Source organism: Embiotoca jacksoni, unplaced genomic scaffold (assembly GCF_022577435.1).
Source record: "Embiotoca jacksoni isolate LCO1_2020_lvr unplaced genomic scaffold, fEmbJac1.0.p SCAF_28, whole genome shotgun sequence".
In the NCBI taxonomy this organism is placed as follows: Eukaryota; Metazoa; Chordata; class Actinopteri; family Embiotocidae; genus Embiotoca; species Embiotoca jacksoni.
Window position 1 is genome coordinate 6053571 of NW_027185379.1, and position 19201 is coordinate 6072771.

Here is a 19201-nt window from a genome sequence, read left to right on the forward strand (position 1 = left end):
GCCTGCGTCCTGCGATGACTGATTATAAACCAACAGCCACTGGGAAGTCTCACGGCTCTCTTTACTGCTAGGGACAGACACACAGGCCGGTGGATGGGCTAGTTCTGTGGAGTTATGGCTCCGCTGGCTGACCGCCCCGTCTGAATGTGCGCCCAGATTGGAGAACCTGTTTACAAAAGACAGAGGTGCACCTTTATTGTGTTTACTCTTGGTTCATCTGAAGTGTGTGTCCATGCACAAACAAGTGTGACAGAGAACTCATCGAGTGAACATTTTATAGCTAACCCTGAAAGAGTGTTTTGCTGTCAGAGCAGGTGGTGCTTGATTCTGTGCAAATACAGTACAGTGGCATTATGATTTAGGACGCCTGAAGTGTGTGTGTGTGTGTGTGTGTGTGTGTGTGTGTGTGTGTGTGTGTGTGTGTGTGTGTGTGTGTGTGTGTGTGTGTGTGGTGGGGGGGGGGGGTCTTAATATGGCCGTCATTTGATTCTCACCGACTTTAAGCAAATAGCTATTTATATTATAAAAGGACAAATAGTTTTTAAAAAAATGTTGACGGGCCGCAAGTTGTGTTTTTTTTCCTTTATAGATCAGTCAATTATTTTTAGATATTGTGTTTAAAGCTGCACTAATCAATATTTTTATGTTACCAGTGGATCAAATGGCCATTGTTTGATGTGAAGAGGATTGTATCTAAGAAAAAACACCCAACTTTGAAGTTTCTTTTAATGCTCAGCATTTTTGTGTCTTTCCGGTTATTGGTGTGGATTTTAATATGAGAATTTTAACGTTTGTCACTGCTCTAAACAGCAAAGTTTTCAGCTGTTTTCAAGAATAACAACAAAGAAAGAACTCTGATAAACTGACTCTATCTGTACCGTATCAAACAGTACAGAGATACAGTTAGCAAATAGCTAATGAAAACAGTGGAGTATCTTGCTGCTTAATAGCCAGATTATCCTCGAAGGATGGTGTACACTTGTATCCTCCAAGTGGTTGAAAGTAAAGTCTCCGTCCTAGACTTGTAAATTACTCAAAAGGCAAAAATGAAAAAACAATTAGTTTTTTACTGGAACTTTTGCAATTTTGATTTATACTTGGTCCACACTAGTATATCTCAAGGAAATAGCAATATGCCCACCAACAAATTTCTTCACTTTTTCCAACCTATTTGGGTTTCGTGTTCGTCAAGACCTGCTGCTTATAAAATAATGCTACTGTAGCTCAGTTAAAAATACAAATAAAGAAGTAGTTGAGCGTGATGAATAAATTGATAAATAAATTGGGTTTGTCAAAAAGGCTATGGATAAAATACACATTTTATTGTGTGGTAAAATGTCAATTCCATTGGTAATGCTAGGAATGGTGAAAATATATGAATGCGTTGTATTTTATTTCTTATCCACACTCTAATCCAGTCATAGGAGGTTCAACTCTAAGACGGTTTGCCAACCGTCAATAAACACAGAAGAAGAAAAAGATGACGCAGTATTTGGTTTTATTAGCGTGTTAATTGGCTGACACACCTGTGCATGCGCACAAGTGAGAGGAGAGAGGAAGGCCAGCCAGGGGGGGAAAAAACAGGGTTAAAGAGGCAATGCGGAAGTTTGCTGTGGAATTCAAAAGTTGGACCGGAAAAGTTTATTATTACGTGTTTTAGATTGACAGCTGGAAAATGTGCAAGTTCTCAAGCGCTCGTGAGTAACAGAGAATTTGCGCTTGACGTTTGCGGTGCTGTAAACTGCGCAAGGCCGCTCGTCAGAGGTTAATGACCGCGGACGGACTGTGGACTGCTGCTCACCAACTCAGCTGGACCAGTTGTTCTGTGTGAACGTCTACCAACATGGAAACGTGACGCAACTGAATGTGTGCTGAGAGTTCTTCTAGAAACATGAATATGAATATTCCCAAATGCTGCCATCCTGCTGAGGGACAGAGGCCTCCACAGTCAGCCTGCTCAGGAGCAGTAAAACGGGTAGGCACCTATCCTGCTGTTTGTTAGTCGTCTGTTTTGTTTTTTGTTTTTTTTAATCCAGTTAGAGTGAAGTGACTGCTAAATTTAGGTTCCTTTCATCCCAGGCATCAAATCCGGCCTTCTACAGATTATATTTTTGTGTATTGGGTTGTGCACAGAGTGTGTTTGGTCACTGATGTAAGTCAGAGAGAAAAAACTGAAGGAAAGAATTTCTTTTGATCATAGACAGAACATTTTATAGCCAAGAAAAACAAATCGATCTGGATGCTTTGAAAAGAAATGTAATGTGGTTTGAAACACTTGTTTGAGAAACAAAAATAAACACACTTAAGGTTTTAGATATTAACATATGTTGTTCATTTTTGCTTTGCTGTAAGCAAACAGTGACTTTTGACTTTAAAATAGTTTCGACATGGACTTGTACAGTTAGACTGCCGTGCTGTATGTTGTGTTAAAGGCTGGACTCAATTCATTTCTACATTTTGCTCTCCTAATATTTAGTTTCAGTGTAAGATTTGACCCAAGTTAAACAACATGAAGTTAATCAGACTCATCCTACTGAAGTTAACTGTGATTAGGAACTCGGGGCCCCATCCGCATAAATAGAGGACACACGGTATACATTATGTTTGCATGTCACGTTCAGCTGCCGTTATGTTTGATGCGTCGGTCAGTGCACACAGTAAAATCAGCACGGCGCCGTAAACTTTGACACTTGCGCCCGAGTCTTTGCGATACTCGCTGCAGCCTTCCTCCTAAACAACAGGTGTCGCTGCTGAGAAAAATAAAATCCACACCGATGGAATAGCTGTAGATGTTTTAATGCAGGGGAGGTACAAAGCATCACAGAGGGTTTTTTTCAGCAGTTTTGGGATGTTCAGCTGTTGAGATGGACCTTATTACAGACTCATGCCTCCAGCGTGTCCCGTTTATATTTGTGCCAGCCACGTTGCTCACAGGAAGTCACAAAAGAGTTTTGTGCACAGGTCGAGTATAAACTCCACTTTAGTGTGACCTGCACTCTTGTGGGCTTAAAAGGTGCAGAACACCCAATACTCGGAAACTCAAAATACATTCAAAGGTCCAGGCCCGATGCAGAAAAGCCACAATGTGAAATCCTTTGCACTCGTACGAATAAGCCACTGTTGGCTGATGTCACACAAATGAAATTTGTGTTTACAGCTTGTTTCCACTACAAGTACAAGTACAAAAAAAAAAAAATCAATCCAGTAACAGAATACATTTTGTAAAGTTGTTATTTAAAAAAATAACCCCAGCAATTAATAAATAATCAAATAACATTAAATTACAATTGTTGTGAGTTAGTTTTCCGTTAAGCTACTAATCTGTCGCTGGGCTGATTTATATTTTTTTTGTTAATTTTAAGTGTCGGTTGAGCATTTTTCAGAACACAGACTGTTTCATGTCTAGATTGAAACATCTTTTCAACATCTCGGTCTGGTTTTGAGAAAAACACAGCAGAGACATCCTCTTGACTTATGCATTGCTATTTCTCTTCCTTCCTGAATCACAGAGTCGGAGAATAGTGTCATCACTGCCTGTTAACTTTCTTACCCTGTGGGTCTCGATTCACAGACGTCATGGGCGGCTGGCGGGGGACTCTGGGGAGCGAGCAGGTTTCATCACTCATTGTGCTTCTTAGATTGGCGTCCGTCAGGGCGGAGGAACACCGCGTGTAGTTAAATGGCCGTGGCTCACATCAATTCGCAGGAAGGTCTGAGCACGGACAGTATCACAGGGACTCCAGCATTCCAACCGAAGCATCTGCTAAGGTCATTCAGACTGGGCCCGTGTCCGAGCCTTGTGAGTGGCCCTTGGCTCCATTCAGGAAATCTGGAGGAGATTTCCCATATTGGAATGCTGCAACTGGAATTATCTTTCAGGTGTTTTTTATTTTCTCTGATTGGCAGTGTGTACAAGAGTTGCTTTTCTAATGCGAGTGTGTGAGGACAGATATGTGATCATTAGAGACGTTTTAGAAGCTTAGTGATGACTCTGTGAACTCGAGCAGTTGCAACCACAGAAAAGCCACGAGACCAGAAGGAGTGACGCAAAACGTACGGTGGAGCGAAGCCTGGGAAAGGGTGTCACTGCGCAGCAGCGCATCTTGCATCCTTCTCAAGTCTGTTTGTGCCTTCAAATGAAACCCATGACCTCTGCATTTGAAAAGTGTCACATAGATTTGTTTATTTTATTTCACTACATCAACCAGTACATTATTATTTTTTATTATTATTATTTAATTGCTGAACCCAATGTGAAACATTTAGTTTTAGTGATAAGAAGATTACAAGGCCTGCGTGTCAATTATTATGCACGTTCAAATAAAGAGCTTAACTTTCCTGCAGGTTGACGCAATTCTGGACCTAGTATAAAAAACAGGTGGATGAAACCACAGAAAACAAAGCGGATTAACAACATTTTAAAAAGAAGTTGTTGGTAAATGTAAAACCTTTCGATTGAGCAATAAATGACAGGTTGATTCATACACTTGTATGTACAGTACAGTTCATGTATTCTTCCTATATTGAGTTAAATAGAGGGCAGACTGGCATAAGGTTAGGTTAGGTTAGGTAAGTACTTTATTAATCCCCAAGGGGAAATTTTTTCTGGTAATAAGCTGGTGTAAAAACTCCAATAAAGACACTTTAACAGTTCGCAGAGCTGGAAGGTGTTTTCTTTGGAAGACCCAGATCACTGTGAGTCAACACTGAAGCCGACAGGATCTGGAAATACCAATAAATCTCGAAAATTGTGTGTTACAATTATTGCCAAGTATGCGCCAGACACAGGGAGTTTTGGTTGTTTTCACAGTTTAGTGGGCACACTTTCACTTCAACATCTTCTGTGTAACCTTTCTACTTAGTGCTGCGTACGAAATTTTCTTTTTAAGATTCAAATGCAGCAAAAAGCGTTAAGGTATGATGGTCCCACTCCTTGACTTTTGCTCAGATGATCATTATAGCAGTGCGTGTGTGTGTGTGTGTGTGTGTGTGTGTGTGTGTGTGTGTGTGTGTGTGTGTGTGTGTGTCTACATACCTTAGGGCTTTGATAAAATACATTATTAAATTAAATAAATCAAATTGGACTTTGTAAAAGTTACTTGGTTTCATTCAGGTCCATTTATTGTTGGCCCAGTATTGTCTTCCCTCTGCAGTCATTACCAGTGTGCGAGGTTATGGCCAACACATGACAGTGTGATCTCTCATCTACACACACAGAGACTTGGTGGAGTCAGACATGCATCAATCAGGAGTGTTGACACGAAGTATTGCTGGATTTGATAAGGTGCAGATTAACTGCTGTTTAAGGAAGTGATGCACCAGGGTTGAGACGGTTGATGTTGGGTGGGTGGAGGGAGGGGGGGTGATTGTGTCACAGCATTAAAAGTGTTGTCACGTTATAGTTGAGGCAAAGTGACAAAAAAAACCCAACCTGAGTTAAGATCAGAGATAAGTGCAGATCCAGAGAAGACGATGACTGAGGCTTTAAATATTCATGTTTAGGAGTGATCGTTGGATCACATGACTCTCTGGACCTGCTGATCCAGTGCTGATAAGTGCAGATCCAGAGAAGACGATGACTGAGGCTTTAAATATTCATGTTTAGGAGTGATCGTTGGATCACATGACTCTCTGGACCTGCTGACTAAGCAGATTTCTGGGTTTGGGGTAGGGTTCACAAACGTGATAGTTTTTTGAAATATAAGGTGTGAACTGGAATTCGAAAACTGCTGCATTTCTTCTCTCTTTGTTTCTTTTCAGCTCTTCACATTTGTCCTCTCAGAAATCGTGATCACGTCCGAAACCCTCGTGATCGTTTACGAGGTGGTCCATCTTATTTTTTTTTCAATCTTTCAGACTGAACCAGAATATTACTGAAACCATTAGAAATGAGCAAGATAAAAAGTATGCGTGAGATTTTGTGTGAGGGTGTGTGGTATGTATATCAGTGTGTGAGGGCATGGGTGTGTGTTTGCTTGTGAGAGGCCCAGTGAGTGGGAGAGTCAGGCTCTGCTGGGACTCACAGCTGTTTCGTGGTGCTGTTCCAGGAAGAACTGCTGGACTTGTTAGTGTTTACTGGCAGCCTGTGTGTGTGTGTGTGTGTGTGTGTGTGTGTGTGTGTGCGTGTGTGTGTGTGTGTGTGTGTGTCAGAGTGCGTGTCTTTGCAACGATGTGTTCGGCGAGGTCTTGGTCCACTCTTGTTTGGCCCCTCGTCCTTTCTTTCTCAGCTGCCCTCACACTCCTCTGATCCTCCTCCAAATTTCATTACAACATTACTCTGTGGCACCGAGCCTTGTTCCCGTCGCCACGACAACTCCAACAGGGTGACGCGGTTCAAAGGGTCACAATCTACCAGTAAGACTTTCATCAATATCACATCAATAATTTAACTTCAGCGTTTTGATCAGGTAACTTTGAAAAATAAGAAGCATCAAATTTAGAAGTCGACAGCTACAATATCGAATAGATATTGAGGGAAATATAAGTCGGATCAGACTTGGTATCCGAGATGCTCAATATTAAAAGAACATATCAGGCCAGAAAAACCTGATCAGGACATTCCTAGTAGAGCTGCAGATATTAATGTGAACTGCAATTTGAAAAATAATGTCATACTGAAATATACAAATTATGAAAACATGGGATTTAAAATGCATATAAGTGTCGACAGACAAAAGAACAAGTGATTCAGTTTTGGTGGTCAAAGGTCACTGTGACCTCACATCCAATCCATCCTTCCATCCCATTCTTGTGAATGAGATACCTCAGAAACACTTGGAGGGAGTTTCTCAAATTTGGTACAAACATTAACTTGGACTGGAGGAGGAAATGATTACATTTCAGTAGTCACGGTTACCTCACATCTGTCCCCGTTGTTTTGGAAACGATCTTGGGTGTTTTCCTTGAAACTGTTGGGATTTTATTGATCGTCTGCTGTCGGGTCGAAGGTGTAGCTTGTGGTTGTGGCTTTGTAGCTTCTTTGCAGTAACATCTCTATTGAAAGCGTTGTCTACTGTCATAATAGATCCTTCACAGTATTCACTACATATGTTATGAGTGTGGATAAACATGAATATAAACTACCACCTGGCTGGTTGGCAGAGGTACACAACCATGAGGTGGTAATTTGAGCTTTTTGTCTGCTCTCTGTCATCTAACGGAAAATATGCTGTCATTGTGCTCTCCACTGCAGTATGAATAAAGTTCCGGGGGCTTGATTGCATATCGTGATCTTTTGCGACTATTTCCTGCTGTACATGCAGAAGGTAATATACTATTGGTATCAAAAACTCTTCCAAGCTCAATTCTACCAACAGTATTTCACAGTGACAGAGACTGAGTAAATACTCCACTGAATATATGTCTGTAGGAGAGGAGTTGTGTACCTATCATGACACAGTAAGTCCCCTCAGTTACTGCTCAGACCCTCATGGGTCTTGTCACACTCTGAAAGGCCAGAAGAACAGACTAAACATGGTGAGACTGGCCTTTCTCTGCACTAAGCTGGGCCAGGTGGAGATGGACTCGTGTGTGTGTGTGTGTGTGTGTGTGTGTGTGTGTGTGTGTGTGTGTGTGTGTGTGTGTGTGTGTGTGTGTGTGTGTGTGCGCCTGTGTGTGCTCTCCTCCAGGTGATGTGGGGGGGAACATGATACCCAACAGGACATGATGTCAGTTGGAAGTTGGAGTTGGTTCAGTGTGACGGTGGGGTTTGCCGTTGTGTTGGTTCTCATGGAATGTTGAATGTTTCTCTTCACTTACCGTCCCTATTTTCATAAGGTTTCATGTTCAAAGGAATTTCCCCTGAAAACCCTCTGCGTAACACGAAAACCACAAGACGTGCGTGTGTGCGTGCATGTGTGTGTGTGTGACTGCTAGTGTGTTTAAATGAGTAAGTGGTCTGGTGTACGTGGGTGTGTTTTTATATTTCTATACTTTTGAGGACCGAATGTCTTTTTTGAGGTAAAAAAAAAAAAAAAGGAGGAAACTCCTTCACAGTAAGGACTTTCTTCTGAACTGCAGCTGGACCTAACTGGAAAGGTTAGATCATAATTGGTTTAAATATAGGGTGTAAAGGCGAAGTCTTATTATGCCCTATTATGATGGTTTTCTATAGGTTGTGATAACATTGTTCTTACCAGTTTAATTGCCAAGATTCAGCCCCCCAGCGAACAACCCTTTTGGTTAACATCCAAGGTTGACCTAATTTATTTAGAAGAGAAAAGCAAAGTGCAGAAATTGAAATTGGCAGTTGTAAACATTTATCCATGTTTACAGACTGATGTCTTGGTTCTTCCTATGCTGATGTTGGCTTTTTCAACCCGACAGCTCATGTTTCACGCCTATTTAGACTTAGTAATATCATTGTTAGTCAGATCTTATCAGTTACTTTCGTGAGTGCAATGTCATCATAACTGACTGAAACAACAGCCCAAACTGTGACAGGATGACCAAAGTAATGATTTAGTGAAATTACAACTTAAGGGAGCACTGAGCATAACAACCTTTTGGCTAATTTCCTTTCTCTCCATGTCAACCTGACATCAACACAGCGTCCAGCAGTCACGTATAACCACAGCTAATATTGGCTACCGAGCTAACAATTTTCTTCTTTCTCGTCTTCTGCCGTCTTACTTCACTCTTCATATTTCGTTGTGTAAGACGTTCCTGGGAGCGCTCCAAGTGGTGGGTTCCAACATTGAAAATGGAGGGGCTGTGGGACCAATGTCACTCATCAAACAATCTGTAATGATTGGTTCAAAATCGGCTAGGAGCTATTTGATCATTAATCAACGATTCACACGCGTAAAGAGAAGATAGACTCGGTCGCTCCGTTAACTCGGGCTCAACAAATGCCATCCAACTTCTCAAACACTCGTCTTGGACAGAGCTGATGAGACGCATGTCCTCAGCTTCATCTTGGAGATGAGGGTCGTTGTTTGCGCTGCACGTCCAGCATCAAACTCATCTCGTCTGGTCATTGATGAATGATCGGTGCTTCGCTCTAGTGTCGGTGCTTAGCTGTGGTGGATTTATATGCCAGCTTTACCGGCAGAATGTGCTCTGCACCTCGTCCTCGAGTTGCACACAGAACGTTTTGACGGCTGCAGTCATCTTTGCATGTTTCTGCTGTCCGCACCGCCGCTTCGGAGTCTGGTAGCAACGTGCTCTTCTTCTTCTCCTCGTGCGTTTCTAACTTCTAATTTTGACGGCCTGCTGTCATTATACAGCTGGTCGATTAGAGAGGAGGTGCATGCTTGTTAAAATCCAAACACAGAGCTGACGGGTGCTGAAATTCTCTGTAGAGTTGAGGGGAACTGAATATTCGGCTCATAACTTTCTGTGTGTTTGGCATTGCAGGTGATTCCTTTCACATCACGTATGTTCATTTAATCTATTAATCACATGAAATGATTGATTAGTCCTGCATTTACATTCAAAATAAGAATGATTTCAGATGGTAATGGTTCATGTTTGACATGAAGTGAAGAGATTGGCTGCTTGAGTTTAGTGGAAGTACTCCACCCAATGAGGACCCTCATAAGTATGGTAATACAGACGTGTGTGTGTGTGTGTGTGTGTGTGTGTGTGTGTGTGTGTGTGTGTGTGTGTGTGTGTAACTGCCCGTTCACATGTCTACACATTAGGGGTATATGAGGTAGAGATTACATGGAGATAAGGGCAACCAAAATGGCCTCAGGAGTCCTGCAGGGACCCTCAGCAAAGGAAGCGAGAGGAAACGGGTCCACAGGCCATTTTCAGCTGTGTATATAGTCTACGGGGATCTGAAAGTGGCCGTGTACCCATCCTCCCTTATTCTCTCCCTCCCTCCTTTGCTTTGTTGGCCAGCACCACTGCATGCGTCTCAGGGCAGATTTCTCCCACAGTTGGGAGTGCTGGGTTGTGTGGCGGCCTGTTTATACTGGAGCGTGGACTTCCTAGTGGCAGCCTGCACCTATCTAAACATCCCCCCGGCCGCTGCTCTGTGTTCCCGGCCTCGCACAGCCTCCACCCCTCCTCCTCCTCCTCCTCCTCCTTCACCACCACCACCACCACCACCCGCCTCATCCCCACCCGGTTCACTCTGCTCTCTCTCACACCCTCTTTTTGCTTCATCACTCCTTCACTGTGGGCCGTGTTGTTATCCCTCGTCGCTGTCCATCTTTCTCTCTTCCTCATTTCTTTTACTCTATGTCTAATGTGTTCTGTCTAACCTGCTTGCATCTTCCTTGTTGTGCCCTTTCTTCTATTGCTACTTTTTCTCATGACTCAGTTTCTCTTGCACTTTCACCCTTGAATTGTTGATGCTGTAGAAGAGAGAAAAAGTTGGGAAAATATTGGTGAAAGAAGGCTTAAACTTACTCTAGCTAAGTACGGCTAAAGTGATGTCATTTGTTTTTACTTTGTAGTAATTATTGCTCCTATGTGTTGACATCCTGCAATATAGTTAACAAGTGATGGATTTTTATTACTTTAGTTATTTACTTTCATATTTTAGCATACAAACATTGGCAAAGTAGCACTAAACAAAGGTTCAACTAAGGCCAAATGTCTTTTTCTTTTATTTTTTTGGGTTCAAACCAAAACACTGAATAAGATCAAAATTGATCCATATTCTATTTTAAAAGTTAATTTATCTCCAAATTTAGGATTTATTCTCAGGGAAAAAGGAAGTAAAGGAAAAAGTCTGATAATCAACTAGCCTGCACCTAATGAAGTGGAACCAGGTATTTCATAGATTTAGAGTATTCAGACCCTTTCTCTCTTTGCACATGTTCAATTCAACTTACATTTAAAGTGAATTGAATTAAATTGCTATTTTTAACCATCGGCCTACACTCCATAATCCATAATGACAAAGTGAAAACACATTTCCTTTTCTGTGGCACTCAGATTTGTTGTGAGGCCCGTCGTCTTTGCTTGAATTATCCTTGTGTGTCCTAAATTTAATTGTCAAATGGGGCAAACTGAATTGAGTGGACGTAGGCACATGTGTATAAATATATACCTGTATAGATCCTTCACAGGGCATATCAAGACAAACCACAAGCCATGAATAACAAAGAATTCTCGTATGCCCTCTGTGGCCGACATACAGACCAGTTAGACTGTTATCTGTTCAGCTCCTAGAACGGCCGGTTTTGATTAAAATTAGGTTGCAGCCTGTGTGTATAGCTCGTTGTCCACCTTCCTGGAGGAATGACACGTTATTTATGTTTTAACGATGTTTAATTTACAAGTTATTGTTTCCGAAAATTTGCACGTACGGCTATATTTTCCATCCTTACCAAAGTTGTGTTACTGTTGGTTAATTATAATCCTGAAGGCGTGATCACGTCCCCTGCTTCATTGCGGACGTCTACTCGCTGCTTGTTGCCGTGCTCTAATCAGCGCAATGCAAAGTTCCTGTAAGGAGTCTCATATAACGGAAACACTGGAATGTATGTACAAAATTTAATAGCAATGCATTCAATAATTGGTGAGATGTTTCGGTCTGATTCGAAGGGTTGGCCATTAATGCTTGAAAAATCATGAAATCAGCCAAAAGGTCAGATACAGATTGGCAACAAAATGAAAGCTATTCAACAGAGCCTCACTTCTGTGGAGAAGATTTCTCTTTTCCACCTTGTAATTTTTTTCCTCTAATCATGTGTTGATTACAGTATCATTCACCGCTTCACACACCCACGCAGACACATGCACACACGTCAGACATGTAGCACGCCTCCCTTTGTTTGTTTATTTGTATGATTATCAGCTCCTGTCCAAAAGAGCAGCAGCAGGATATCTGGTGTAACACAATAGCGTGTTCTGCTCCCTGGGGAGCTCTCTCTGCTCTGTATTGTAAGGCCTCTGGAACATCCAGTGTAGCATTATCGTTTTTGTCCAGGGAACAGCGCTCGCTCTGCAACACTTGCCTTCAGGCAATGCTACATCATCGGGTGTTGGGGTCGACCGGCAACTGCTTTCTTTCCCACCCTCTCCACCTTCTGCGCTGGCGAGTCCTTATCTCAGTCATGGGTTTACGCTGTTGAAGTATGACCTCTCTCGGGAGATCCCCTCAGCTCGTTTTGGGCTGTTTGGTTGATGTGAGCGGTGCTGATTGAGTGATTTGTTCTGGTGCAGTCAGTCCGAGATGAAGCATGTTGGACAAGCAACGACTGTGAAGTCTCCAGGGAAACGTGTAAATGGCCGTGCCTGCCCTGGGTGAAAAATGTGTGTGCAAAGTGCGGGTGATCTTGGGAGTGTGAAGTATGGAGGGTCCGGCGAGAGTAGGGCCAGAGAAAGCTCCAGTGAAAGCGTGCCCTTGCTGACAGATGAATTGCTCTAATTAGAAATCCATAACATCCTGCCACATGGCCGCCTTATCCCCAGCACACTTCCTGCTCTGGACCAGGCTGACGACAGCCAGCCCCGCTCCTTCCGTCACTCCGAGCAAGGGAACGAATCGGCGAACGACTGTGGGTGTCTCTTCTCGCACACTCCCCGAGCACAAGTCTTATCTGTCGGACCCCCCCTTTTCTTGGACCATAAGTGAGCATATGTCAGTGCGTGCGTGCGTGCGTGCGTGCGTGCGTGCGTATTATCCCAGGCCTTTGTGTCTGGGGTCTTGCTCAGCTGGCTGGCTCTCTGTCTCTATCACTTCCTCTGTTTTTGCCACTCTCAATCACACTGCTGCTCTATCCGTCTGCCTGCTCCCGAACCCTCCCTCCGTCCCTCCGTCCTTCCCTCCCTCCGTCCTTCCCTCCCTCCCTCCCTCCCTCCCTTCCTCCCTTCCTCCCTCCCTCCCTCTTCCCAGGTGTCTGGATGGGGGGCATGAGTTGAGGGAGTCCAGAAACCAGCACAGGGAATACAGATGATAACAGAGGCTGCAGGCCTGGCTCATCTGAGGGTTCTTGCTCTGGCAGGAGCGCCGGTGCCAGCTCGGTGGATACACAGCAGGCCGTACACATTAAGCAAGACATAACGGAGATCCATTGCCCATCATAAACATTATGCAAAGCTTAATGGCTCTGCTGAATGCTCTGTACTATCTCAGGCCCATTATGGGATGAATAGCTCTGAAGTAGGTTTAATGGGCCTGTAGCTACTAATCTCTCCGATGATGAGGGGGTTGAAGGCAAGTGTTTCCCATAAAATTATGTTACTAACTAGGCTTTCACAGGTAAGTGTAGAGGCGAAGAAAATAACAACATAAGGTGTCTTAATGGGGTGTCTAGCAGCTGCAATCTGCCAAAACAGCTTTTCTGCACACTGGGGGAGAATTTACACATCTGTAACAATTTAAGAGGCATACGACATTACTCCTCCACCTTAAATCCAGCTTTTCTATGTTTTATTGTTGGTGCAGCTCTGGAGTCCTGGCATCTTGATTCAACACGCCGTGAGCGTGGTCAGTTTGGAGAACCCAAGTGCCATCGCACCCCAGTTCAGATCGTTTGGACTGAATGCTTTTCCCTCATACACTTCAGTACGTCACAGTAGAACTCAGTGTTGACAGTCTGACTTTGCGGGACGAATTCACGGTGCACAAACATGTAAAAAAAACCACATCAGCATGCTCTTGGTGGCACACTCAACCTGACTCGCCTTTTTTCGGGCTTGGAAAGTGACAGGAAATAAGATTGACACCAAATGTGGCGTGCGCTCTCTGCTCAACTTTCAGGGCCATTGTGAAACTGCAAATGCGCACGCAGTGGTCACAAAAGCACATGTAACATGGGTGCTAGTGGAACCTGGATTTGCTAGACTTTTGCGCACACCTTCAGCTGTCTTCACTATAAATGTAGTCTGGAAACCCTGTTCTGGCAGACCAATCAGTACCCAGTGTTGGTGGCTCAGTGCGATCATGGAGTTGATCGTTTTCCTCTGAATGTAATTGCTGTGATGGTTTAGTATTGTCGCATATGCTGGTCAATGCCAATTGGTTAAAGGCTGCTCCAGTAGTTTCAACTTTAAAACAAGGTCTAGTAGGATGCAATGACTGGAAGTGATTTCCTATGGAGTGTACCCACACCTCTATATTCATACAGTGAATTTGGATAAATTGGACGACCCATTTAAGAAGGTCATAGCTTCCCCTTCCTTTATAAGTGCACCAAATTTGTGCTCAAGATGAACAGTCTCTGAAGTTTTTGGTTGCACCTCGTATGAACGTGTATGAAAAGGCATCTTAATGCACCTTTGCGTGGGTGTTTCGATGTCATTGCTTAGCTTGGCTCTGGTGTTCGGTTTACATTGTTTTCAGGTTCATCAAAACGCTCAGTGACCCTGAGGATATATATCTTAGAGGAAAAAGATTATTAGAAACTTTCCAATGGATGGAAGCAATCACTGAGAATGGTATTGTATTTATTGGCATTTGTCGTGCCCTCTAAGGGAAAGATTAGAACAAAACCAGAGAAGCAAAATCCCCCCACCTGTTTTCAATATGCCTCTTTTTCTTCATATTTAGCTGGCATCTCTGATATTGAAGGGTGTAGCTGGCATGTGATGGATTCATTTTGAGTGAAATGTCCTGGTGTGAAAGGCAGCACCAGACACGTACCAAGATGTTCAGGCTCTGTGGTCAAACACACATACAGTGAAGTGTCGTTGTGTACAATCCACTGTGGTCTAAGCAGACTGAACCACGACTATTGTTTTTGTCTCTTTTGTCTTTTCAGTGACCCCACTAACACACACAAACACAACTTTGGCGTGTACACACACACACACACACACACACACACACACACACACATACCAGCAGACATACTTCTAGCTTAATGTTTAAAGTATGCACTTTTTTTGTGTGTGTGAGTCTGTCAAGGAAAAGAGGAGGGGGAAAACCAGGCAACTGAGGAGGGAGAAGTGGGACAAGAGAGAGTCGGAGAAAGAGGGAGAGAGAGTTGAGCCACAGAACAACGCTGCTGCGAGCAGCTGTGGCACTCCCAGATTTCCCCCTGATTGCTTTCAGCTGGTACTTGAACCCTGGGCCTTTTGGGTTTTGGAGGCCAGCCCAGACCCCACAATCCCCCCAGCGCCCCATCCAGCTGCCTGACCCCTCCCTGACCCCGCGCCGAGGATAGGAAAATACGAGCCGTGCCAAGCCAGAGAGACTCTTTTATTTTGCCTGCTGGCATGCTGCCGGTGACCAGGGCTTACATAATGGGAAACATAGCAGGACCCAGGAGAAACAGCCCCTACCCCCCTTTTTACTTTTTCCTTACCAATCGATCCTCCCCTTTCTCCCCCTTCTCCTTTCTCCTCTTCTTCGTTTCTTTTCCCACTGCACTCCCCTCTCACCCCCACTTGCTCCATCCTCTTCCTTCCCCTGTGCACTCTGCCTCCCCTCCTGTTTGTGATATATCTTTTTGGGCCCACTCGCCCGGGCACATTTATTACAGACAGCCTCGACACAATCCTGAAGCCGAGCCACCAGCAACACACCGGCACAGCGCGCACACACACACACTGACACACTGAGACGCACAAGCACACACGTGTGGGCGTGTGTTTGCATACTCTGAAGCATTTACAGCTTGTGTTGTGCTTCCTTGAGAACTTTAATGGAAGAGTACAAGGTTTCCTTTACATAAGGACATAGGGAACAGTGATCTGTATACGAGTAATTTGACGTGTTGGGTATGTGATGTCTTACTTTGTTTTTTCTTTTGTTTTTAATTTGGAAAGAAAAAAGTTGCTATGTGTGACTTTAGACTTTTATGTACAATTCACAAACACTTGTAGTTTCCCATTGCTAGAAATATGCGGGGAGTCATGTTTAAATGTTTGCCAGTCTTTCACTTTAAATTTTCAGTTACTTCAGGATCACAGATTCCGTCTGAAGCCATTTACTGGGTTTTATTTAATCACCCTTCTTATGAGAATATGGTAAATTATTGCTTGGGGTTTCTTCTCTGTCTGAACTAAATATGGAAGATCAGGGCGGTTTGTCAAACCTCTGAACTGCCAAGTAACCTTTCCACTCATGCGAGTCTCTCAAGTTGATAAAGTCCACTGGGAGCCAATTTGGAGGTGATCGTAAACCAATTAGTTGTGCAGTGTGGTTTTTTTTTTTTTTTTTAGGATGACATCACCAGACCCCAGTGCTCCGGTTTAGTGAGGTCTAGACCGGCTCACCACAGCTGAAGCAGACACCACAGAAATAGGTGGTCCGTGTCTGCTTCATAAAAAACCCAAAACAAGAGTATAGGGATCATTAGTTCTATTTTAAGTTTGATCACACTTGATTGAAAACCATTACAGCAAAGATGGTTGAAACAATGCAATGTTAAATGCGTATGACGGAGGCACTTAAAGGATTAAAACTCACTTTATCACAATCCCTAGAGAGTTACATATCTGTCCTGTCACTTTTTTTAAGTTGACATAGAAGCTGGTGTATTTTTTTCTCTCCATTAGCCAGGCAGCTAGCTAGCGATATGTAGAGAAATAAAGTTTTTATCTCTCCATACAAAGCTCTGATTGGTCCGCTGTCTCTCTGATTGGCGAAATCACTCTACAGTGGGGACAATACCAGACCTACTTAAATCACTGGAACAATGTGAGATGAGTTTGGTTGGGTTCTTAAATAGTTTTATGGCACAGACTGAACTGCTTTAAAACCATCAGCTATGGAAAAATCCATTGCTACATGCTACATCCATACTATCACTTTTTACATTAGTGTGGCCCATTTAACACTTTTCAAACAAATGTTTGGTCACACATCTGTCCCAAGTTGCATATGTTACTGTAATTGGAGGCTCGCCTGTGCGCAGCCGGCTGGCAAGCGTCTCCTGATAGGCATTTAGGGACCATTGGTTAATTGTACAGTCCAGCAATAACTTGCGGGACTTGTGTTAATTGTAGCTACAGAAGGTCACCTGGGTTACACTCTCCCCCTTTAAAATGTCTGTATGACAACTAAGGTTTTGTACCATAATGTGTACTGGAATTTTCTTCCCCTTGAAATAAATTTGATAAAATTGCTAATGGTAAAAAAGTATAATTAAGGAAAAGGCTTTGAAGGCCAGGTACTGGTACCGGTCTTGAAAATGTTTGAATGATACCAAGCCTGAGATGAGGGTTGTTAATCATCTGGAATTAAAATAGAAAAAGCGAGAAAGGAGCCAGTTGTTTAGGGAGGTTTTAAACAAGCCACCAGTTCAACCTTTTGACCTAAAAAACTTCATTCAGAAGAAAAATGGAAATAATCATCATCTTGTGAATGCACAACTACAACATTACAGTAGAATGTACTCTGTAGCTTATTTTTAGTCGATCCCACATACCGTTCTGCTGCATTAAATATTTAGTAGTTCTCTAAATCACCCTCCTACTGTCCAACCAAAAGAAACCTCTTGAATAGGAGAGCACATTATTAATACCAAGAGGCGTTGTGGTCAAAACTGTAACCCAAGATGTAATGAGGCATAATTATCGTCGAAGGTAAGTTTGGGTAACTGTTAGTCCCCTTTGAATACAGCCTCACTTCTAAATACATCATCCTCCAGTGCTTTATTCTGCTCCTTTTGTCCTTCACCTCTTCATCACCCACCTCACTATATCACCCCCCTCTCACTCTCCATCTTTTTCTCTCTTTGTGTCTCTCACTTATTACCACAAACTCTCATTCCTGGAAGGTCTCAATAGAGCAGAATAAGATTAAGTCATAGACGGGTGTTGAGGGAAAACGCTGACCTCTTCTCCTCCCTTTTTGCTCTCTCTTTCATTTTTCAGTCTCTCTTTCTTGGCTCTCTTCTCCCCTCAGCGCTCCTTTATTCTCGCTCTCTCATGTACCCCCAGCCTTCCAGATTGTAATAATAGTAATAATGATAATAATGGTGATGGGCCCGGTGACGGTGATGTAAAGAAACATAATATTAGAATAACAAACACACTCTCTAACCGGTGGCCATCATTTGACCTCTGTGGATGTGAGTGTGTACCTACGTGTGCGAACAATCTCCATCGAGCTTCTGAAACTCTGATTTTTTTTTTGTGTGTGTTCGTGTGCATGAGTGAGAGAAAAGCTGAAGAAGAAAAAAAAAAAGAGAGATGAAGAGAGACAGTGAGAGAGTGAGTTTGCTGGCATGCTGTATATACGGTCACTTCCTCTCCAGTTTAAACAGAGCAGGCTGTGCTGGCAACCTCCGCTCCCAAGTCCAAATGGTTTGCATCATGTTTAAACCCCCCTGCCACCACCCCTCCCCTCTCTCGCTCTCTCTCGCTCTCTCTCTCTCTCTCTCTCTCTCTCTCTCTCTCTCTCTCTCTCTCTCTCTCTTCCTTTCTCTATAAATCATCAAAATCTCAAACTTTATGTGTTTAAAAAAAAAAGGAAAAAAGACAACCCCTTTTGCTTTCTCCCTGCAGAAGGGCATAAAAAAAAAAAAAAAAAAAAAAAAAAAAAAAAAACTATAAAATAGTTCTAGGATCTCTTTCCACTTCAAACACTCCTCCTCCTCCTACCTCCCTTCATCCCTGCAGCCCTCAGTCGGCCTCTCGTCACCCCTGTGTCCTGGTCATAGTGCTCTCATATCTGGCTGCGTATAGACTCCCTCCTCGACAATCGACACGGCTCCAGTAAAACACCACATAAGGCCTCAGGAGGCAGATTACCTCCAGAGACGAATTTCTGCACTGTAACCTCCCGTTTGTGAAACACGCTAGTCCACTGTAGTAACTCACCGGACGCCTGGGTGGTAGACGAGTGGCCCGTTTCTTAAAGTCTGATAAGAAATCACAAGATCACTGGCTGGGCTCAGGAGATGCATCATTAAAAATAGACAGACAAGAAAACAGAAACATATTTGACACCAGCTTTAAAACAAAGTGTCCTGGTGACGGAGTGGTAAAGATGCATGCGCTATAGCCATATGTGTGCGTGTGTGTGTGTGTGTGTGTGTGCGTGTGTGTGTATATATATTTTTTTTTTTATTATTTATTTTTTTTAATTTATTTATTTATTTATTTTTTTAAACCAGTGTTTGCTGTTGAAAACTCAGACAAACTTGCTGAGAGGACTTAAATATTTTGTCCAAGAAAATTAACAGCAATGGTATTTTCTTTTCATAAACTTGTTAAGTAAAGGTGTAAGTACCATGACTTTTTTTTGCTACATGCTGCTGTGAAAGCAACATGACATAAAAAAAATCAGACTGTTGCCTGGGTGTTGGCAGGAGAGCGGGTGGGAGGATGACACAGTTTTGGATTTGCT